A 25210-nucleotide genomic window follows, 5' to 3' on the forward strand; every position below is an offset into this window, starting at 1 on the left:
ATTGCCATCTATGACTCCAATATGGTCTGCTTAGGTCATTCTCTTATCTGAAAAACATGTCCAATTTATTAAAACACTTCATTCTAATGAATATGACGAACATTTTGAGAGAGTTTATTCTGTTATATTGTTTTTATATCTTATAAATTATTTTTATATTACTTCACCCTTCATTGTTGAAATTAAGTTTTAAATCCAAATGAAAAATTAAAATTATACAACAAAGATAAAAGAATAAAATCTTTAAAAGTATACCATTTGGCCTTAAAGTCTGTGTATGATTCTTTGACATGTTAACTACAAATCTTTACTTCCATTCCAAATTTATTCCATTGAAAATTTTCTTTTCTGATTGTTACATGTACAATGTTTTCAGTCGTCTTCCTTTTGAATATAGTTTAAATACCATGTTTATTGTGTTTTTGTTACATATTTGTGGGATTGAAATCATAACGCATTGTTAATAACCCACTGTGAACGTTGTTCCTTGAACAGACACATTTGGATTTCTTACCCTAAATATATTCTAGTCATATTGTTTTCTATTAACAACATAATTTTGCTTTCAACATTACTCGTCGTTGACATTCCCTTTGATTACAGTTTTTTGTTGTTGAATGTATATCATGCATGTACATGTACTGCAAGTCTTTTTGTTGATATATAAAAGTCCTCTGTTTTGGATTTTTGATTCATAGTGAATATCTTTTCCATTCTGTAAAATATAAAGCAAATGCACATACAAGTGGGTGAATTAAAAAAAATGAGGCACAGCATATTTGGCCAATTAACTTAATATACAGACAGTCTGGATGATTTTAGGAACACCATATCATGTGTCATGATATTCTGCACTTGTATACCAAATATCTAAGAGATATCTTTCAAAATAATGAATTGGTGTCCGAAAATGATGCTAAAAACATAAGGAGTGCAACACCATGTTGACACATAAAAAAAGAAGTGTTGCCTTTAAAAATAAAAAGATTTATATCAAAAGGCAGGTGCTGTTTCAAAAACTTTAATGTATATACCTTTTATTTCCAATAATGATTAAACATTTCATGCATAGGATTTCACTTTTTCTTAACTCAAAAACAGTATAGTAACCTGTCAGGAGTGCAAACTACAAAATGACCAATTTGTGAAGAATGATGTACTTATAATTCAAAGATTGCATTGTATGTATAAAAGACATTTTAACTTTTAAAACAATATATCATCTGTCCAATCAAACAAATATGTCACTGCTGGAACTCGCATCCACTTTGTGAGAGCCAATTTAATGAGCATACCCTAAATCGTCAGGAGTGCAACATTTTTCTTCTGGAGAGGCAGTATATGAGACTAGATTCCTGAAAAAAGATGACAGAAAATTGTTTTATTTTGCCAATATGGCTATTTAAGTCAGGGGTGCACCACTTTTATATGCTTTCTGCTACTTTTCATTATATTTGTTGTTTCTCATTTTTTAAAGATAAACATTACTAAGTGAATAAATCCTTGAAAAAAATTATGAATGCAAAACATAATCTTTTATAGTTTTAGTCCATAATATATTTGTTCTACATTGACAGTGTCAGGAGTGCAACAGAAATTGTTGAAATGATGTTATATTTCTATGTATGCATCAAAGCAAATTTAAAAGTTATGTTTGCCCGAAATCATGTATGTTTGCTTTGAGAAAATTTTTAATTTCAAAACAAATATTTGTTCAAGGATCAGAATCAATTGGTGATGTACTTCAACTTCTTTTTGAAAAGAAAATTGAAGATAATTTGAGATAATTTGAGATGTTATGGCTTTTTCAAAACATTTTTCATTAGCATACTTCCACAATCGTAGCCAATAAATGAAGAAAACGTCCTGCTGATGAATGAAATAATCCTGCATAACAAATTTTCAGTGTCTGTTTCAGATGCGTAGCCATTTTGACCTCTGTGGCTAAAGCCGTTTTCTTTACCCCAACTATAACACCTCTTTCAACGCCTTTACTACTCAGGCATCATAAACCTTACAATAAATTTCAATATGAACAAATGTAATTAAAATAATATACAACTATACAAATCCTTGATTTTATACACTAAATAGATATCAAAATATGTGCAATGAAATTTGGATAATCAAAAAAACAATCGGTTATAAAGATATTACTTAAAAAAATTATGATTATTATTTGAAATAAAATTATAATATAAATATCAGAGACATATTGTATGAATTGTCGCTGTATATATGCAACGCAATTTGGCTGACCGAAAAACAAGCGGTAATAAAGACATTACTGTAGGTGCCGTATCAAAATATATATCAACTAGTTTCTTTTAACGGAGGCTCAACTTTGAAATATAATTTATGATTTACTGCTGTCCTAAACACGCTAAAGAACAATAAATGGTACCATAAATTAATTAATTGCATTTGATGGTGTAAATGTCTCACAAAACAACCCCATTATTAATAATAGTTAACATATCTGATAATGGAACATTATCATTTTAATCTGCATTACGAAATGTAAATTGAATAGAAATACCTGCAATCTAGTTTTCATATTTTAATACCTCGATAAAAAGATACAAAAATATCAATATAACTGGAATTAAAAACTATGCGATCCAAAAATTTATTATACAATCATAAAAATAAATTAAAATAAATTCGCTCGTATTATAATAACTTTAGACGAAGATTTGTATACTATATGTAAATCCTTGCTTTAGTAAATTGTCCAATAATGTATAAATTATCAAATTGAATGTGACCGATTTGAAATTGATTAATCAATAATCTGTTGAAATTGAAAAATTATTAGGATAAGCATTCACATTAATCATGCGTACAACAAACACAACAATCTGACCTTAGATATATGTATTAATTTCCTAGCAGATCGTGCATTCGAAATATTGTGAGGAGTGCTTTAGCTGGTAAAATTATTATCCCGTGTAATCGAATTAAGACATGCGCGTTACATTGACATGTGCATGAACTATTGCAAGTCTTGCCTTCCTCTGATAACGCGATGTAACGGTCAAGCTCTTTAAATCGAATTATATTTCTATGTATGCATCAAAGCAAATTTAAAAGTTATGTTTGCCCGAAATCATGTATATATAAAAAAAAAAGAAGATGTGGTATGATTGCCAATGAGACAACTATCCACAAAAGACCAAAATGACACAAACATTAACAATCATAGGTCACCGTATGTTTGCTGGGAGAAAATTTATGATTTCAAAACAAATATTTGTTCAAGGATCAGAACCAATTGGTGATGTACTTCAACTTCTTTTTGAAAACAAAATTGAAGATAATTTTACATATTTTGAGATGTTCTGGCTTTTTTTAAACATTTTTTATTAGAACAATTCCACAATCGTAACCAATAAATGAAGAAAACGTCCTTTTATATAATTATTTTAATATAAATGTTAGATTTATTCTACTTTAGTTCATATAATTTTTGTACATAAACAGTGTCAGGTTTACAACACAAACAGGTGAAATTGTTGTATATTTCTATGTATGCATAAAAGCAGAATTGATAGAAAAAAACATGACTAAAATTATGTTTAGTTGTTTTCAGTATGTCTGTCATATAAAAATAATGCATTTTAATGCATGGGAACTATTTTTCTAAAACAAATTCAACACTAAAAGGGAAGAAAATATCATTTACTTTAATTATATTATATAAAAACTTCAACTTATTCTTCTATATTTAATATATTTGCTTTCAACTGTTGTATATGGTAAGTGTCAGGAGTGCAACAACCAGGAAAACAGGGTGTTTAAATACCATTTTCTGTATTTTTGATGTTTGAATTATTTTTTTGGGGTGCTTGTCTTCTTAAAAGATTACTCTTACCTGGGAATGAATATAAAAACTTTTTGAAGCAACCTCAAAAAAATGAGGGGGGGGGGGGGGGAGAGAGAATGACAAAAAAAAGAATGATCGATAAAAATAATGTAAAACAAACTGTATGTATGCCTGAAAATGGTGACTATAAGGTGTCATACCACCGATTAAAAGTCCCTATCTGTTCAACCAAATTTTACAATTTTCACAGCTTTCTACATATTTAACCTTAAGTTTATCTTTATAGAAACCAGGTATATCCTGAATCTTTCATGTATCAGCTTTCTACTTGCCAATTTTCAACACGTGTTTAAAATCATATAAAAAAGAAAAGGTCGTCTGAATAGAGGTACCACTAAAATTAACCCCTGGTTTTCTAGAAATCTTAAATTTGTATACTATGGAGTGCATTTATCCTCAATTTTGAATGCAAACTCATAATCAAGTACATTTTAGCTCAAAATGGTCTTAATATATTTTTCTTTCACCAAAAGTTTCATTTCTGCCAATTTGCTGGTTAGTTTAAGTAAAAGACATCAAATGCACTATTTTTTTGTCCGAGTAGGCCTACTTTCGTTCTAAATTTGAGGGCGTAATTTGTGGAACATGTATGACACCTAACGTCACAGTGATTATTTGCAATGTAAAGAACTGTCAATATCTGGTTTGAATTCTTTTCAAAAGATATCATGCAAAGTGTTCCTGTTATATTTTTTGGTTATATCCTGTTAATAAAAATACTGAAACCTTTTTAATTATTTTTTTATTTTATTGCCCTCTTGGACTTACGATGAACATACAATCTTAAACTGCCGAAGAAAAACTATTTCAACTTGATTGAAAATTGACCCTTAATTCAGTGTGTGCCTCACATGAATACACATTTGCCAAATACATGTTTTCTTGCTGCAATGAAAACCCATTGGTGGCTGTTGTTTAGTGCTATTTGGTTGCGCTGCTGTTTCTTTGACACATTACCCATATCCATTCCCAATTATATATATATATATATATATATATATGTATTATGTAAAATAAATTATTATGCTTCTAGCATTTCTGCTAACATTTGTAATTCATAAAAGTTAAAGGTAAGAAAACATATTAAATATAAAAGTATACACAAATGTCTAACACGTCCATTGTACATTGCAAGCTGAAATGTTCTACATTTTGGGGCACTCACAACCTTGTTTTGATTTAAATCCATGAACCATCACTACCATGACACTTTTAAATTGATTAAATTATGATATTAATTCCGTTGGAGGACATTTTTTGAAGTAATTGATATTGTCAATGGATTATCATTTATAATTTAACAGTTTGTATATATATGATTATTGCCCATAAGAATAATATAATATGATGGATGTAAAGAAATTGTACAGGCATTTTAAATTTGTAATAGTTTCTGGCCATGGGGATACAGGTTAATGCATGTGTAAGCTCTCAAATGAGTGGGTAATTCAGTGGTTAATTTCAATACGGGAAAAAGGAGTATGGATAGTGAAACAAGTCCCTTTGAATATTGTGCTCATTCAAAATAATTAATTTTTATAAATATTAAATTTTGGTGTATATGACATCAGGGAAACAAACCTTTTCTTCCAAATGAAATATGTATATACCAGGTATAAAATAGCCAACAGTAAAAGTGAATGTGTCTTACATTAATCCAATGGTTTCGTACATGGACTTTTTAGTTGAACCCGAGACGTTCAGCAAAATTCGTGTAGCCTTAGTACAGTAGCCTATATTTTGGGGCCTTGCAATTGACCCCCTTTTTAGAGAACTTACAATCGGCATGAAACGGGATCATTAGTGAGTTCGAATTTTATTCATTTTGGTTTGTATTTGCAGTTAGAGGTTAACAATGTTCTTTTATCTGAGTAAGAAGTGATAGCGTGAATATTTCCATGGATATCGTGAAGGGAAAACGGTACTATTTATTCTGCCAAAGGCGATAATACTTACAATTCCAAAATTTTATAATAACAACCTGGCTAAAACAGGTATGTGTGGTGTTAGTGGTTTATAATTCTATTTTAAAAATTGAAGCCAAATAGTATCATAACTTATTTCCAAAGGAGCTTGTTTATGTTATAAATTTCACCGTCATTTTGAACCATGAAATTTTGGTAGCCTTTCGAATAATTCTCCAGAGAATATTTCAATGGGTTTTAAAATTTATAATGTAACTATACACAATGCAGTTATTCATAGAAAAGTAAAAAAAAATATATTGTACCCTTACATCCAATCACAGCACTACTAATTTGACTTCCGTCACCTGCCTTGGGTAAACAAAAAGCCAATCTATTGCTAGAAAAAATGTAATAGTACTTTTTTCCTTATACTGTGACATTAAGATATAAAGAATTCCTATGACACCATTAATGCAATACTCGGTTATTGTGAAAACATTGGCTATAATACAGATTTGTACGTCCCCATTACTTAAAGAAATTAGATCATTTGATTTCCGCATCCCTACATGCTGATTTACCTCTTTCTTTACTTCTTGCATACAGTCTAAATAAACAACCTGTTTTCAATCATATATTATCTTTAAAAAATATATATAAACAATTCCATTAAAACAGATATAAATGACAGTACCATTCAATTTGTATTCATTTGGCCAAAATTTACAACATAAGTACAATTACAAGATTTATTCATACTAATCTCCATTCAATGCTTTTGTATATGCCAAACTTTAAGAGCTTGTTATAAAATCCGTTATTCTGTCTTGAGGTGACAAAAACAAATATATTAGACACACAAAACATTCAATCTGAAAAATACTCCGCTGTAAAGTTGCCCTGCATTAATCTATAAAAAGGCAGAATTCTGTCCCTTTGGAGTATTGATTTCCACAAAAGTCCTTTCAAACAGAAGAAAATCTTTGATACATCATTCAAACGGGGCTTCTTTTCATTTTGAAACCATCATCTGTACGCAATTCATTAACCGTATTTTGTTTTGTTTTCAACTTCGCTCGAAAGAACGGATGGGTTTCAAGATTTTTGACACGTTCTTTTGAATGGTCCCATTACTAGTTTTGTAAGTCTCGATGATGCCGAGGAGCGGTGACTAGCACTAAACATCTGTTTTCTGTGGACTTATAACAGATAATATAATAAAAAGGCGTGTTAGATTATTCATTTTCAACTCCACAACTTTGTGCTTGTTTTAGCTTTCGAACTTTTTCATCTGAGCGTCACTAATTAGTCTAGTGATGACAAAGCGCATGTCTGACATATTGAATTGTAAATCTAGTACCTTTTGTAAGCTATTGTTTGTGTGTTTCTCTGTCCTATATGTTCTCAAATGTATTTGTATTGTAGTTCTGTCGTGTAATTTTGACATTTTAATGTTATATTTTGTGTTGCCACAAAAGTCCTAAGTTTGGCTAGCCATAGAAACCAGGTTTCAACCCACCATTTTTTTCTTAAAATGTCCTATACGAATTCAGGAAGGTGGCCATTGCAATACTATAGTTCGTTTCTGTGTATGTTACATTTTTTTTTGTGTTTCTGTTGCGTCGTAGTTCCCCTCTTATATTTGATATGTGTCCCCCTGTTTAAGTGGTTTGTTTTTTTCTCAATCGATTGATGAATTTGGAACAGCGGTAAACTACTCTTGATTTTATTTAGTAGGACAGCCGGATGTGCTTTTTCGTCCAAAGTGAGAACGCCGAACTTGTTTGCGTCGGCCGACGGCGACTAAAAAAAGGCGCGCTTTTGTAAAAAAAATCATTCGTTTACAGCAAAGTAAGGTTGTAAATGCTGTTGATTTTAAGCGCATTTATAAGAAAAAAGTATAAGAGTTTTATCATATTCATGTTTAAACAAAAAAAATAAAAGGAATCATATTTTTTCACATCCGAACATAGAACTTCGGGTATCGAATTTTTGCACTGTAGAATTAAATAGCGATATTAAAAAGGGGTACAGAAAATACATATCCTTCAATTTTCCTTTAAAAATTTTACATCGTTATCTCGCTAGTTGTCCAAAAAAAAAGGTGTCCAAAGTAGGTAAAAAAATCGTCCCCATTTTAAAGAAAGGGTTTTAATGTTGTATAGGTTTTTTTTTCTTGCAAGGTCGACATAATTAGAAATAAGAAGAGTTTTTGTTTTTAAAGTAAAGATTCAATCAACTATCAAGATAAGCTGGATCCTTATATATGTAACCCCTATAAAATATCAATAAGAGTCAATAAAATGTAAAATGATAGATTTTTTTTATAAAATTAAAGAATGGGGCCATTGTCGCATATTTCTCTATTACGTCTTTTGGTCTGCTGTAACTATTAAATTATTTAAAAAAATCTCAGCCTCGATTTTTTTTATACTTTCATTTTATAATTTTGGTACATAATGCAAATATTATGAAAATTCATTTATCTTGATATTGTTTGTCCTCACAATGGAAGCGTGGACCTCCTTTAACCTTGTTTCTGAAGTACACAATAGCTATTCATCTCTCGAAAATTAATTGTTAACTTAATATCATTGGAACATAATGAATATAATGAATATATTTTAAGACATCAATAAATTGTATGTGCTACTAATGTTTTTAACAGAATTTGACGGAAACGCCCTCATCCGATAATGTGTCAATACATAGGTAAACGTTGTCAATTTCCGGTGCCGAAAATATCAAGTAAAATGACATTAAAAGTTGGAAACTTTTCTTCTTTGCAGCAATTTTGATTATCTTAATGTCAAGAAAGTCATGCGATATGTTGAATCCAAACTAACAGTTTTAGGCATATTTGATCATCATGAGATTGACTTGTTTAAGTTTTATAGTTGATTCATTTCGCTGAATTTTTAAAAACGAACAACTAATCTGATTAGGTCATATCGATTTCTATTCATAATTTTCCTTTCGTTAATACAATTATCGTCATGAGTTTTGCTTTGATTTGTTTCTTTTATATGTAATAAAAGGGGGGTGGGGCTCTTTTAATTTTTTAAAAGGCAATGTGTCATTTTTAGGTCATTTTTAGGGGCTCATGGTTCTCAATTTCTGGTTTGCAGTAGAGGTTCAAACTCCTAACACTACAAACTGCTCAGAGTCTGAAATGACCAGTTTTTGTGCTCGACCAGAAAATCGAGCATACATTTTACTCGACTAGTCTCGACATTGTATCGACTGTACTTAACTGTACTTAAGTGTACTAGACTAGGTATCTACTTTACTTAATTAGTCTGTTTCAGTACTTGATGATCTTTGTGTAGTCTGAAATGGTCTTGACCAAGGCTCGACTTGCCTCGACCTGTCTTGACAAGTGTTGACCTTCAAATTTAGTTTTGACTGGTTTATATCTGCCAATCTAACTAAATTAAATATTGATCTTACAAAATTCAAGCTTATTAGGTAGTTTGATTAATGGCTATGAAATGAAAGAATTTAATTTTACAATAGGTAAAAAAAAAGGTAGGATATGCAATTCGGACAAAATAGCGATAGTACACTTTGTTTTTTTAATCACTCTTTCAAATCAACTTGGATGTTCATCAAACCTTACTGATCGAGACAGGTTGAGCGTTTGTCAAGACCATTTCAGACTACACAAAGATCATCAAGTACGGAATCAGAATAATTAAGTAAAGTCGAGACCTAGTCGAGTACACTTAAGTACAGTTAAGGACAGTCGAGACAATGTCGAAACTAGTCGAGTTAAATGTGTGCTCTATTTTACTGGTCGAGCACAAAAACTGGTCAATTCAGACTCTGAACAGTTTGTAGTGTAATGAATTTACTTATTTGAAATCTGCATTTTATTAGGGCATTGATATAGTTACTATATTAGTATTACATGTGAAGAAATATATCTGTGCATAGGGGGGACGACCAATTGCTATTTTAGGCTCGACTAGGTGGTGGGAATTCGAAAAGAATTTTGATGTGTTCGAACGAGTACTTGTTCGTCCTGGGTTATTTATCTTTATACTCATTCAACGGTCCCTGTTCTTTTTTTATTTTGTTATTTTGTTTAATTTAAAGTATTTGAATGAAGTATGTTATTTGTTTTTTTAAACCGCATAAACCATAACATTTGAGATCTAAAATAGGATTTGTTTCTGGATTGGATTAATTTGCATCCATTGCTTCATATGCTTTTTTCATCAATATATTTCACTTCTTCATACATATGCAGAATATTCCTTTTCAACCTATCTTGTGTCATGTTATACAGGGGTCTTTTATACATGTACAAATGTAGCTTACTATACGTTATTAATCTGATTTTATGTATAAATACATTTCACTTTTGTATACAAATGCAGAATATCCCTTTTTTAGCCTAACTTGTGTCATGTTATTTAGGGGTCGTTTTTACATGTAGTTTACTATACGTTATTGGTTCTGCTGAATGTTGAAGGCCGTCATATATCTATATTTATTGATCTTTTAGTCATTTGGTATGTCACGTGTTTGAGAGTTATCTCTTTGGCAATCATACCCCAACTTCATATTATAACTGTATTCAAGCCTTAAGGCTTGTGAAATTTAACATTCTCTCGACTGGTATTTTTCGCAAATACCCCTCCTTAAGTAGATATATCTGTTTAAATTAATAAGAAAATATATTTTATTTTCAAATTAAAGTTTCTGTTATTTAGTCACTTTGAAACAATCATTCCCAATTGAAAAACAATTGTAGGAGGGATATAGTTACCTCTCGTAACTAAAAAAAATAAAAAAATGAAATATGTCTGATATAACAAACGATAGAAACTAAAAAATGAAGCACAATTGAAATAATTGCTGCATGAATTGCCAAGAATGTAAAAAAATCATTGCACAAGAGTGCAGAATTTCTATATAAATTTAACCTCAAGTAAGCCTTTTATTTTCTTAAATGGACAATTTCAACACTGAAAATGATTCTGATATGACCAAATAAATCCTAACCCCATAAACAGTACGAACTTAACCAGACTATTTTCCGTTTTAATAGATTATGCTAAAATGAATACCCACGTGATACATTTGTGACATAAAAAGTATAAAGAATACCGATAGGAATTTACGACCCCCGCAATCCAGACACCCCTTCATAAATAGTTGGCACTGTCACAGGAAGGTCCCAGTTTTCATTATTCCGATTTACCAGCATTTTTGGTGTTGTAAACTTGTTCTTACAGATTCCTCATATGCATAGACCGCGGTAAATTTAACAAAGTTCTATTTGGTTTATCACTGTCTTTAGAGTTCAACGTATTAACTTTAAATAATTCACTCTTCAATTAAGTAGTGTATAAACTTTGTTGTATGTAAACAAACTAAACTAATGTTCTTCTCAAAATAATTCTGCAATGCGCGGATACATCGGATTGCATCGTACGATAACAATATTTGGGCAATGGAAGGCGTCCCAGAAATAAATTAAAATAGCCTTGCCAAACGTCATAATTTTTTGGATTAGGTCAATATAATAATATTGTCAATGATTTAACTAGTCTTTGCTATGTTATAACAAATATGGCAGTTTTAAATTACAGCAGTGGTGTCAACATTGAAAATTAATACACATTTCCCCTGAAATACGATGTATAAACGAAGAATGTGTAAATGTAATCTCCATTGACGTTTTGATAAAGAGTGGTTTCTTTCACGTCCGCATTTCTATCAAGTATGGCATGCCAAGTTAAAATTTTAATGATTACTACAGATAAGAAACCCAACTAACAGAACATTTCACACTACCATACAGTGTTATTCGTAGGACATAAAGAAGAAACTACGTGATAATTTTGATATATTACAACAGTGAATTAGTGTATTTTTTTTTTAAATAAAGATGGCAATTTATAGTGTATATTGTCCATAATATTTATAACCAATAATACATATCTAACATTCTTTATGCAACTGAAAATTGTTATATAGATGACACGAATCTATCTGACACTTTTGTATATCTTGGGTATAAACTTCAAAACAAATATCTGATATTGACATTGGATAGGGTTCATCATAACATAAACAATAATTGGACTTTTGGGGATCGCCCAGATATTCCGACACTCCACTGGTCCAACACCCTAATAGTCCGACAAAGGTTAATAACTGCCGTAATAGAAAATATTTATATAATAGTTCTTGAAAAACTGGTCATTATCGCGATATATTGACTGCCCACAGGACAGTGGTATTGACTACGATAGTGATAATGACTGAGCCATAGGCGAGGTCATTATCGCTGTCGCGATAACTTCAATATAATATTGAAAACAGGAAAATGTTTATTACAGTGACATCTCTCTTCTTAAAAGAGAAACCACGCTCCACAGGCCATTTACAGAGAAATCACGCCCCAACGGTCATTATCAGACTGAAACCACGCCCCAGCGTTCATTATCAGACGGAAACCACGCCCCACCGGTAATTATCATGTAACAGTTTGTTAACGACCGGATTCTGGGCTGTTTTATTCTGTTAATGACCAATTGAATTTTTTACTGAGGAATAATGATTGTCATGCGGCCCTTTTTTATCCAACAAATGAAGCTTATTCTTAACCGATATGAAATAAACTTCATGAGCAGAGCTTCATGAGGGTGTTGATGTGGATTTACAGATTAGAGAATAATGAGGAAGAATAGAGAAAAATGAGATCCTAAAATAAAGGACCAAAAGTATAAAGAATAGAGAAAATGGCAAACATAATAAGGAATACAGATATGAAAGACCCCTCCTCCCCAATCCAGACACCCCTTGGTAGAATAATTTTCAACATGGTATTTGAACTATTCGTTCTTATATCACAGAAACAGATTTTAGCAGGATCGGATATAACTATCAAAGAAGTACGAAGACTATATGCACATAAAGAAACTGAAAACATTGCAAATTTTGGTATAAGAAAATGGGAACACATTCTCCTGAAAAAAAGAAATGTCATCAGCAGTGCAGTCTCTCTTCATAAAGAAAAATTTTGACGTGATCAGGGAACAACCATTTAACTTCAAAGGGATTATGTTTTTTTCCAAAAAAAATATTCTGATCCCCAATTTGATGGAAAAAAATATTTCTGGTCAAGCAGATGAAAAAAAATATTTTGAATGCAGATTATCCCATACCTTATATTGTGTTAAACAACACATGCAAAACATGCGACACGAAAATTACTCTTGCAACCAACACCACCTCTTTTGACACTCACAACGGAAGTTGCTAGTTTTGTTCTGATTTTCGAGCATTTTTTGCTGTTGTAAACTTTTTCTTACAGATTCCTCACAGAGAACGCGGCCAACTATACAAAGTTTTATTTGGTTTACCACTGTCTTTATAGTTCAACGTACCGCGTATTAACTTTAAATACTTCACTCTTCAATTTTAAGTAGTGTATAAACATTGTTGTATATATAGACTAACTAATCTTATGTTCATTTCAAAATATTCTGTACATTTAACTAAGCATCTTGCATACAATCGTCTTAGTTTCAAAGCTTAACTGGAGCCTTAACTTACTAATTTCTCTGTTTTAAGAGAGATACATAGCTGTGTATCGTCATGTTTGTTATTCGATAAAGTTTTACAAAGCTTATTTAGTTTGACAAAAGGTTCGCTACACCGCGTCTCATTCATTCTTTACTTTCAGGTGTGAATATATCCGACCACTTTCACTAATACATATCTAACAACCAACCGTGATAAATTGGCTGAGCCTGCTGCAAGGCAAATTCGCGGCGGTTTCTATTCAATACTAGTATGTACTTTCATTGTGTAGTGGCAGTTCAAGTGTCATTGACCTTTTTTCATGCCGGATGGCAACTATTACAGGGCCTATCTATTTCTTTTTACTGTCAACTGATTGTTCTCGGCCAGAACATGCATGTCAGTAATATTTGCCATTGGACATCACGCAAAATTGAAATATTTTAAGTATTGAATGATATGTTACTTGTATTATTATTTTTAGGACTATCAGGATGAATAGGTTTAACTGATGGGATTATTCTCTTGAAATCATTTTTTTTTCTTCAAGTTGTGAAATATTCCATGTCACACTATTTGTGGTATCGGACTATCATTGGGTATCGGACTAATGGGGCGTCGGACTATTGGGTTGTCGGACCAATGGGGTGTCGGACTAATGGGACATCTGAATAACGGGGCTGTCCCGATTTGTGATACTTAATTTCTCCCCTCGTGTATTTTTTTCGAGAATTTTCTATCCCTTTCAACAGCACTAGTAATTTCTTGTATCTTGTTTGAAATATATATATTAGCGGCTAAATTTTTCTCATGGGAGATTAAAAATTTCTGATTTTACCACGATTGTGCCAAATACAGTACTATAGTAATTTATTCGAGTTCCCAACCTTCCATAAACGAAAAGAAAAATCGACTTAGATTGAGTCAGACTCATAAATATAGCAGGCTACAGTTGTCAATTTTCTTTTGTAGACGTCGACAATAAACTTTTTATTAAAATTAGTAACATAATGGAATGTTAGACTTATGATTCTTTATTCCCCTATTCCCCTCGTTTTTCGAGACTTTTCTATCTTTTTCAATACAACATATGCAATTTCTTGTATTTTGGAATTGGACGAGTTTTGGTGTCAATTAAAAGTAGACTAAGGGTTGAGTTCAATATATAAGCGGCTACGTAGATGTATGTCTATTTGAGAATTCTCGATATCTAACGTCATACATAAAGTATACGTAAGAAATCACAATTAAGACTATATTTGAGATTGAATTGTCTCCCTTTTTCCAAAATGCATTCAGCCATAATTTCGCCTTTATCTTCATATTTTTCCTTAATCTAATTATGATATTTGAATTAAGACAAAATTAGTGGAAAACGTTTATTTTCAGTTAGGTAATCACGAATACATTGGACAATTAAACAATCTTTTGTTGGTTGATAGAAACAAACCGACAAAAAACAGTTACAGCCCAATGCCATTAATCGGCTGAAATCTGCTTTATGGTCTGGTGTGGTCTTTTTGAAATGTTTACGTCTTTCATTTTCTTATACTTCGTCATTCCGGGCTTAACTATCTCAGATCGTTAATCTATGTCCTAGCTTAGACTATTTCTTATGAGTTATTTATGGTGAATTGTTGCAACTGTCTTTTTAAACTGATTTTTACCCACTGCTGTGGCATCGCTTTCTAAACATAGGAGATACATGTTTGTCCACCGCTATAATTTATGCTCGGTCATATGCTACTCAGTGCTTGACTTTGTTGCTGCTTAAAATATTTGTGTTTGGTTCGCACATGTTTGCTTTCTCGTTGCAAATCCCTTTCCAAAAAAATATTTCGTCAGTATTGACCATTTAATCGCAAGAAAAATATTCGTTATTAATGGAAGCAAATGAAGATAAAGAGCTGATATCAAGTTTAGGATTCAATAACTGGAGACACTGCTATACATATTTTACTAGTATACTTTGTTTAAAATACCAAGGGTTAATTATTAAGTCAAAGCATGTTATTATTATAATATTATAATTGAAATAAAAGATCTCAAAATACAAATATCATCTCACTTTGTTGACCGTCTATCCACGATAGTCACACCTTCAGAGAGACAGACCGACAGGCAAGACCACCAGACAGTCACACAAACAAAACCACCAGACAGACACATAAAAAACACCATCAAACAGACACATAAACAAGACCGCCAAACAGACACACAAACAAGACCACCAAATAGACACAGACAGACAGCCAGCCAGACAAAATAACCAGACAGACAGCCAGCCAGACCAGACCAACAGATAGACAGAAAAGACCACTAAACAGACAGACATACAGACAAGACCACCAGACAGACAGACATACACACCAGATAAACAGACAGACGGACAAGAACACCAGATAAACTGACATATAGACAAGATCACCAGACAGACAGACAGACAAAACAACCAGACAAGACCACCAATCAGACAGACAGACAATACCACCAGACAGACAGACAGACAGACAGACATATAGACCACCCGACAGACAGACAAACAAATATAATAAAGTCTCCTACAGCTCCACTTCACAGGTCAGGAACTTGAATAACCAGTTCACACTAGATGAGTAACGCTCTATATCAATCAACAACATGTGTTTTAGCTAATTAAGCACAAGTGCCACACAAATCTATTTAGTTTAATTAACCCAAGTTAAATTTAATCAGCATATCTTTGCGTTTTGGCTTTAAACGCCATATGTAAATATGTAACATAACGTTGCTATGATATAAAGAGAAAAGCAAATATATTTGCGGGTTCCCAAAAGGTACATTAAATACTGTGGAGACCGAATATGTACAGATAAGCCTTTTTCAAATGATTTTTACATTTCGTTCTTATATTGTACTATAACACCACTGTTCCAGGTTAGGGGAGGGTTGGAACTCCGCTAACATGTTTAACCCCGTTTTACGTACATATGTGCCTGTCCCCTAAGTCTAGAGCCTGTAATTCAGTGGTTGTCGTTTGGTGCCGTGTTACATATTTTTTTTTCGTTCATTTTTTGTACATTAATTAGGATTTTAATATTTTTTGTTGATCTTAAAAAAATGAGTCTATCAAAATTATCGGTCTCTTCAAAACTGAGTCGATCCAGAGCTTTACATTTTGTGTAGAAAATGCATAATACTATATTGCAGATAAAAGGCCTAGACTAAAACTCATTGACGGTTCATGTAATTGTTGTCGTAAAGTCGCTTTAACTTATACAGCTACGACTGGATTACGAACTTGAAAGATAAGAATTAATAGGAAACTATAGTGATACGAAGCAAGAATGGAATTTGTTTTAAACAACAATTTCCTATAAGAAATAGTTTTATGTTATCTAGATTTGTTACACCCCTTTTGACGCTTTTATACCATGAACATCGATGTTTCCTCCTTGTTGACACCATGTAAACGGATTTCATCTATGAGATTAAAACATTTGTTTCATCAAAGAGCTTAAAACATTTGTTTAATCATTAGATTTCTTAGATAAGGTTGCACAAGCTCCGGTTGGATGAAATTCTAAAAAAAAAGGCAGGACAGAAATTTTGATCTAGAAATACAGGACATGAGTTTCAATTGAAAAACGCAGGATGAGCAACTGGGCAAAAAAAAAACAGGACCAAGTATAGTGAAAAATAAAAATGCAGGACAGAAATTACAACTTTAAAAAAATGCAGGACACAATTTTTTTTTTATCGTAGCCCATCAATCCCCCCCGCCCCCTAAAATCAAATGGTAGCTTCCTGAAATATCAGATGTATGGCATTAAGTTATGTGAATATACTCCTTACATTGTGATGCGGCAACTGGTGTACCATGATAGGAATACTAACTGCATCATTTAATTTTTAAAGTTTTTTTTTCGAGAAATCATGCATTGAATTTGCGCTTCAGAATTGTGCAACATTTCGCGAAACTAAATTGAATCTGTAAGGAAAAGGTTAGTTTATTTATCGTCCTTGGTGTGCCGATTTGGAGTCCCAACATCTTTCCGCCCTTTTGGTTCTGAACTTCCCGGATGGGTAGATTTGTATAGAAATAGTTATAAGTGTAAAAGATGGAGTACATTAAAGAAGTTCCGGAACATAATCGATCAATGTTGGGAGTTTAGTTATAACGGTACAACTACGAGACAGGGCTTCACGGGTTGGAGTGCTTTCTATAAGGTCCGAGTTCTCAAATTCATATATGAACTTGACTAGGATGTAGAATTGTCTCATTGACACTCACACCACATCTTTTTTTTTTGTATTGATAGGTAAAAATTCTAATTTGGGTGCTTTCTGTGACGTTTTCAAGTTGTGTTATTAAATATCGGCCTAGTGTAGTAGTGCTCATTTCACACTTTAAAGTATTGTCGCTGCTGCTGGTGCTTCATGTTGAGTCATAAACAAGGTGTTTCCATGTAATGCTTTTACTTCCTCCACAGCTCTTGTGCTCACTACCTTCTTGTGAGTGTTTTGTTGATTATAGATCGTTGTTGTTGTTGCTGCTGCTTAAAATGCTCATATTAAGATTTTTTTAATAAAATGTTTTCAATGCTCATGATTTTGTCGTTCTCATTTCACTTCATACGTAGTTATGCTGCTGCTGTGGTTGCTTGAGGGAAGAACGAACAGAGGGGATTTTTCTTTAAATTCATAAACATATAAATATAGAAAAAAAAATCATGCAATGATTTGAATGTGATTTCCTTTATTTGATTCTTAAAAGCAGCAACAGCAACATCATCACTATACCTAAGCAACAGCAGAATACAATGAGCATAAGAACGAGCTTTAAAGGGCCCCAAAATGACCAGTGTATCACAATTCAAACAGGAAAACCAACGGTCTAATATATTTACCAAGACGAGAAACATTCATCAAACATACCAACAAACGACGAGCTCTGTTCCTGACTTAAATGCCTGACTTAGGACAGGTGCATATAATATATGCAGCGGATTTGAACGTTTTAACAGGCGCCAACCTTCACCCTTAACCTGATACAGCAGTATATTAACATTAAGAACAGAAAAAAACGCACTATAAAATATTAATTGAAAACGGTTTTACTCAGACAATAAAAAAAATGAATGTAATATGAACTCGTGTGTACCAGTGAATGACTGAAATTTCTTCAAATTTACTTTTCATATGTTGTAATGGCTCTTGCTCTTTCTGCATGAAAGATAATAAACTTTCAGAAAGCCATCAGCTACATTTTCTTTTATCTGTTTTGACTTTTTATAATTTTAAAATCTTGATTTATTTCCTTGCATAAACTTGAAAGTTTGTTCGATTTCCTGTAGTTTGTGCTGCAACGCATTGAAAAAAGATTGGAATTGATGACTGGGGACTCTACAAAGATCTTCTAGTAATCTAAATAAGTGTTCATCGGTTGATAAATAACATTGCACATTAACATACCAAACTGTAAAGATACAAATGTCGTCTTCACCGAAAACTTAAATAAATCAATTTGAAAAAAAGGTATCAAATATGTCAACTTAAATTAAAAGATACTGATATATTTCATTTTATCTATAAAAATCGTATTTCTTAGCCTACTGTAAAAAAAAATGAATCTGTAAAAACAATCACCGACTTACACTCTTATGTAGGCAAAGTCAGTGATTAATACATACGTTTTCACCTGTTTAACGGTCTAAAAATGATTTTGGGAAAAGAAAGACAATCCAAATTAATAATTTTCACTTTCATATGTAGAATGTATGTTGAAATGACGTTTGGAAGGTATAAACAACATGAAGTTTACGCTTCCTACGTATAAATACCATTGTTAAGTAACATTTAATGTATAAAGTAGATACGTATGTCGCTTGTGTTGTTTTCTCTATTGAACGTGTAACTTGGCCAACAGCTACGAATATTTTGATAGCAGCTAATCTAGCTACACGTTTAATAGTCATAAATCTACGTAGCACTACGTAGTATTATTTAGCTGCTTTGATGTTGAACACAACCCCGTTGAAAAATGATGAAATCGCTGAAATTGTGTTGACGTCATGAAATATTGATGAAAATCGCTGAAATCGTGTTGACGTCATGAAAAATTGAGGAAAATCGTGAAAATTTGAGAAAAATCGTGAAAATTTTAGAAAAATCGTGAAAATCATGATGACGTCGTGAACATTATGAAAATCGAGAAAATCGTAATGACGTTGTGAAAAAATTATAAAATTCGCAGAATTAAATGGAGCTTAATTGACTATTGAAATGTTAATAGTCACTTAATTGTCTATTTGTTAATAGTATTCTTAAAAGTGATTCGTGCAACGTTATTAAATCACTTTATTAACTAATTGTCAATTAGATATTTAATAGTCTATTAGACGTTAATAGTCTATTAACTTAATAGACGTTTGTGCAACCCAGTCCAGGCTTCTGTACTCGCACAGCCGATGATATCCCACATTATATGATTTCGCCACAAACAGAATTGTTTTTGTTATTATCAAAATTATAAGAAAAGGAAAAAGTAAAAATTGAGAAGTTCTTGAAGCATAAATGAAGATATAATTGTAATTATGATTAACCATATTCATTATGAATGCCAGAATGGGAAGGGGAGGGGAAGGAGAAAAGAAATGGTGTCCTGATCCCAAAATCCCGGGCTTAAAAGTATGAAATCCCGAGGTCTCGAATTTAGAGAAATGTAAATCCCGAGGTCTCGAATTTAGAGAAATGTAAATCCCGATATCATGAAATTCGAAAAAAGAATTCCCGGATCCTGAATGATCACTCCTGAAAAGCCGAGCTTGAAAACAATCGATCCCGCCGATACAAAAATGTTCTGCCCTCTTCATGAATCTATTAGGTGAAAACAGTTTTATTTTAAATAAGGTAAATAACATTGAACTGATGACAAAAAAAATTTGCCCGCATCCTTGGAAGTCTGCTTTGTTCAAACTGAAACTTAGTAAAAGATCGTATAAAATCCTCTTCCTCCAAATTTAACAATTTTTAGAAGGCATGGACGAAATCATTGGACATTGGAAGAACTCTATTTTTGGGGACCCGGGTTTCCTGGCCAAATTTCGAAAAACACGTTGCACATAATCTTGTGGGTAAAATCATACTTTTAGAAGATTTCCATTTATTAGTTTTTATAAGTTTATATCAAAGTGAAGCCAAAATGCATAAAATGCGCGGATACATCGGACTGCATTGTACGATAACAATATTATCTATAATACTAAATTTAAGAGGTCCAAATTGTCAGCCGTCATCACGTAAAAACGACGAATCAAAGAATTCAACTTTATATATAACTAATGTATTACAAAGGTGTATATTAAAGATTACACCACTCCAGGCCATTTTGTTTTTCACGTAACTAATATTGCCAATAATTAAGAAGTTCCGGGTCGAGTCGATACCGATACCAATAGTATATTCACCTGTTACCTATTCCTTATCTGTACGTTCCGCATCTGACAGGTGCACCACTAAATGGTGTATTCAGGATTAATATGCTATATACACGGGTCATAATCACAGGTTTGACACTACTAAATTGTCAAATTGTTACCTATTGTGGTATTTTAATCAGTAAGACTTTCTAAGATAACAATACGAATACTAAAAATCTGGACTAAAAAAAGGCGTATCTATATATATAGGTGCAGTTTTCAGTTCTTTAGCGGGCATGACGTAAAACAGCGAATCAAAGAATTCAACTTTATTTATAACTAATATAGAACAATGCTGTTGATAAAAAAATACTCCATTCCAGGACCTTTTGTTTTTTCAAATAATTAATATTCCCAATAATTGATCAGTTCCAGTTCAACAGGTTCAAACAAAGATTTGAAAGCAGAGAAAACTGTGTATCTTATAATCGGCATGAATTTATCAAGATGACAATACGTATACTAAAATAAGGCTTGCGCATAGTTATATGCTTTAATTCAGTCACGGACCTGCGATATCACGGGTGTGCTCTAGTATTGTCAATAATTACACCAGTCTTTGCTATGCAGTTTTAAATTACAGTCGTAGTTTTTCTCCGTAAAAATCTAGATCCAGGAGATTGATATTGGTGTCAACATTGAAAAGTAATACACATTTTTCCTGAAATACGTTGTATTTATAAATGAAGAATGTGTAAATGTAATCTCCGTTGACGTTTTGATAAAGAGTGTCTTCTTTCACGTCCACGTTTCTATCAAGTATGGCATGCCAAGTTAACATTTTAATGATTTCTACAGATTGGAAACACAAAAAACAGTACAGTGCACAATACCATACATTGTTATTCGTAGGACTTAAGAGAAACTACGTGATAGTTTTGATATATTACACTGTGAATTAATTTCTTTTTTTTTAATTAAAGAAGGCATAATGTACTATATAGTCCATAATATTTATAACAATAAACCAATAATACATATATAAAGATGAAGAGAATTGGTTCAAATATTTTTCTTATTTGGCATCTCTTTCTCCAAATCTGTAAAACAAAGTAAATGAAATTACAGAAAAACTAAAGAATTTGGAAAAAAATGTTGGAAGCGTTAATCCCCTTGATTTTGAAATTTCCTTGTCTGAATTACAAAAGGCTTTGAAAAAGCTCAAATCTGGAAAGAGTCCTGGATTGTACAACATAAGTAATGAAATGTTGAAAGTGTCACAATCCCACATGGTCCGATGTTTTCTAAAACTATTCAATGCAATATGTAGATGTGGTCACTATCCGAAGTCTTGGTCTCAAAGTTTTATATGCCCTTTGTACAAATCTGAAAATCCCAATAAACCTGAAAACTATAGAGGCATAGCAATTACTAATAGTATTGGCAAACTGTTTGACATTATTTTAAACACCAGACTTGATAATGTTCTGTCTGAAAACGGGAGTATATATATAACTCAAATTGGGTTTTCAATTGAATTAAACATGGCGAAAAGTGAAAACAACTACTAAAGAACTATAGTTTGATGCATTTTATACAATATAGCAAATATTGAAATCTTAGAATAGAGTTTTATATCTGTACCCATCAATTTGACTCGGTACTTTTTTATGATGACGCAGCACTTTTCTCAACACAGTATTGTTCTCGTTTAAAACAATTAGTTTTCGTAAAACTGTAAAAAATTTCAAGATCTGTAAAACCTCAAGATAATGTTATTTACAATAAATGCATATCTACGAAAACATAAAATACAATTATATAAATACATAAAAATATAAATAGTCCAACATTAAAATCAAATATTAAATCTGCACTCTGAGACACTCACTGTTGATGTGTAGGATATTCACTCTCAATGGTTTAAGGGAGATAACTCAGAAGAAATTCTAATAACTACATTGGGTGCAGATGGAAATTTAATTTGAACAACCCCAACAGTGAATGTCTGAATAGTTCATGATATGTACATATTCCTTTGGTTTCATGTTATATTTCATTTCCTTTCTTTCCAACACACACAGACATGTTTCCCTTCTACAGTCAGGGGCGTTACTTAAACAAGTTATTTTTTCAAATTACTTATATAAGTATTTTTTTATTTTAAAAATAATAAAATTACTTAATAGAGTTATTTTAAATTTCAATAGAAACATAGACTAAATGTAGTTTTCATGATTTTAAACAACATTTTATATCATAAAATAAAGAATTTATCAGATTTGAGAGGAGTATAGAGATAAAGGGTTACTTTGAAAATAATGACAACAATATTACTTGAATAAGTTATTTTAAACATTTTTGAAAAAAATAACAATTACACTTATCTAAGGCACATATGTAATTGATTTAGGTTACAAATTATAAATAACTTCAGGTCTTAATTAATTTACAAGTATCTATCTATTTATATCAGTCTACCTTCAAGATTTTAGAGGAAAATGATAATTTAATAGTCCCAAGAGAGCAATCTTTGACCAAGAAGCGTCGGTATGAAAGATAAGTGCGTCGGAAAGTTAATTAGTGTTTCTGAAGAATTAGTTTTGATATATCAAGGGCAAAATAACCTGATAACTGTGAAAATTATTTAAAGCTAGTAAAATCTGTATTCTTGGACACCTATAAAAATAATATTCAGAAAAATAACTTATATAAGTTATATTTAAATTAGCCTCGTTTTCAACATTACTTGTATAGGTAATTTTAATTGTTACTTGTTTAAGTAATGCCCCTGACTGTTCTATGTGGCCAAAAAGAAAACATCACACCACCAGAACAAGTATATAAATGTCCATTGTTTCGCCTTAAAATTTGATCCAGTAAGATTTGTCAATATATTTAGCATATATGTTGTCTTTCTAACGAGTTCATTCTTTTAAACAAAACAGTCTTAGATAAAAAAAAAAAAAAAAAAAAAAAAAGCTATTCTATATAATCTTTCAAATATTTCAAGACTGTCAGAATAGTTCAATTTACTACATGTAGATATGGAGTTTCTATGTTTGTCCTTTGTATAACGGAATTTGATGAGACTGTCATGAAAGTGGGAGGGTTACAGCTATAAAACCAGGTTTAATCCACCGTTTTCTTCATTTCAAAATGCCTGTATCAAGTCAGGAATATGACAGTTTTTGTTCATTCGTTTTGTATGCGTTTTATTTTTTGATTTTGCCATGTGATTACGGACTTTCCGAATTGATTTTCCTCTAAGTTCAGTGTTTTTGTGATTTTACTTTTATATCTATGTATTAAAAACTCCCATGTCAAATTTACAAATTTATATGATCGTTTGTCTATTAAAGACGGCAGATATGTTTTATACTCATTACATCTCTGATGCGATCAAAGATAAATTTTCTTTATGAGATGTAGCTGTAAATATATAAGATTTATCTAAATGTTTATATTTTTCGTTTAAAAGAACAATGCGTACTTGTGAGACAATTTCAAAAGAATAAGAACCCTGACTGACTTCAAATGTAGCATCACTTTTATATGTTGCAATATTTTTGCATCACAATGTAAATCTAATTACATGTAATGTACGATCAATATATCCTCAAAACTAACAAAACTATCGAATAATCGAGCACAAATCTAGACTGTACATTGTGAGTGTGTGTATGCATATCATATTAATGAGTTGGTTTCAGCAGAGATTGTGCAAAACTTACTACAGTATGGTCACTTCATCATGATGTACATGTTCCATAATCATAAACAAGGAAAGGTAATTTGAAACAAACATCTCATCCTCATATTTGGAAACATCACTTCAAAAGTGGTCTATACTTTACATATTTTATCTTCAACTCATTTGTGTCAGTCCGTATCTAATGAAATAAAGTAAACCATAAAGCAACAATAGCATTAAGCACATTACAATAGTTCAGAATAATACTAAATAACTAGCAAGGGCACAATTATAAATGACTATATAAGCAGCAGCAAATAAACATATACATTTAAAAAGATTATAAAGGCAAAAATTTCAACACAGCAGGTTGGAAAATGAGTATATATTAAGCACATTTATCATTTACATTGATATGTGTCTGCTAATATATCGCAGACACCAAGGCAAGAAAGCATAGAGAGCAAGCAAAACTAAAGTAATGAACAAAAATATATTTGCATAAATAGAGTTCAGTATTTTTGTGATTTTACTTTTTTAAGGATTAGCTTGCTATGAGACTAAGTTTTGTCCTTGCGCTAGTGACAAGTAAATAACATAGTAGTTTCGTCTTATTTTATATTTTCAGATATATGTTGGACATGAAACAATTACTACCTTTGCTGATTATCATACATTGTCACATGATACAAGGTATCTAAAATTATCTGCTTGTGTATTTTTTCTTAACCAGTAAACAATAGATATAAATGCAAGTTTAAGGAAATGAACACGAGGCTAGCAC

At 31.7% G+C, this 25210-nt stretch overlaps 1 long non-coding RNA gene across 1 annotated transcript in view; it reads left to right on the plus strand.

Moving 5' to 3' along the window:
* The window catches only part of LOC134681251 (uncharacterized), a 41519-nt gene that overhangs the window by 15190 nt on the left and 1119 nt on the right, over positions 1-25210 (plus strand). Inside the window, exon 2 of the long non-coding RNA XR_010100587.1 lies at positions 25055-25119. This is a non-coding gene — a long non-coding RNA (uncharacterized LOC134681251). The remainder of the gene's footprint in view (positions 1-25054; positions 25120-25210) is intronic.

Source organism: Mytilus trossulus, chromosome 8 (genome assembly GCF_036588685.1).
Source record: "Mytilus trossulus isolate FHL-02 chromosome 8, PNRI_Mtr1.1.1.hap1, whole genome shotgun sequence".
NCBI classification, from domain to species: domain Eukaryota; kingdom Metazoa; phylum Mollusca; class Bivalvia; order Mytilida; family Mytilidae; genus Mytilus; species Mytilus trossulus.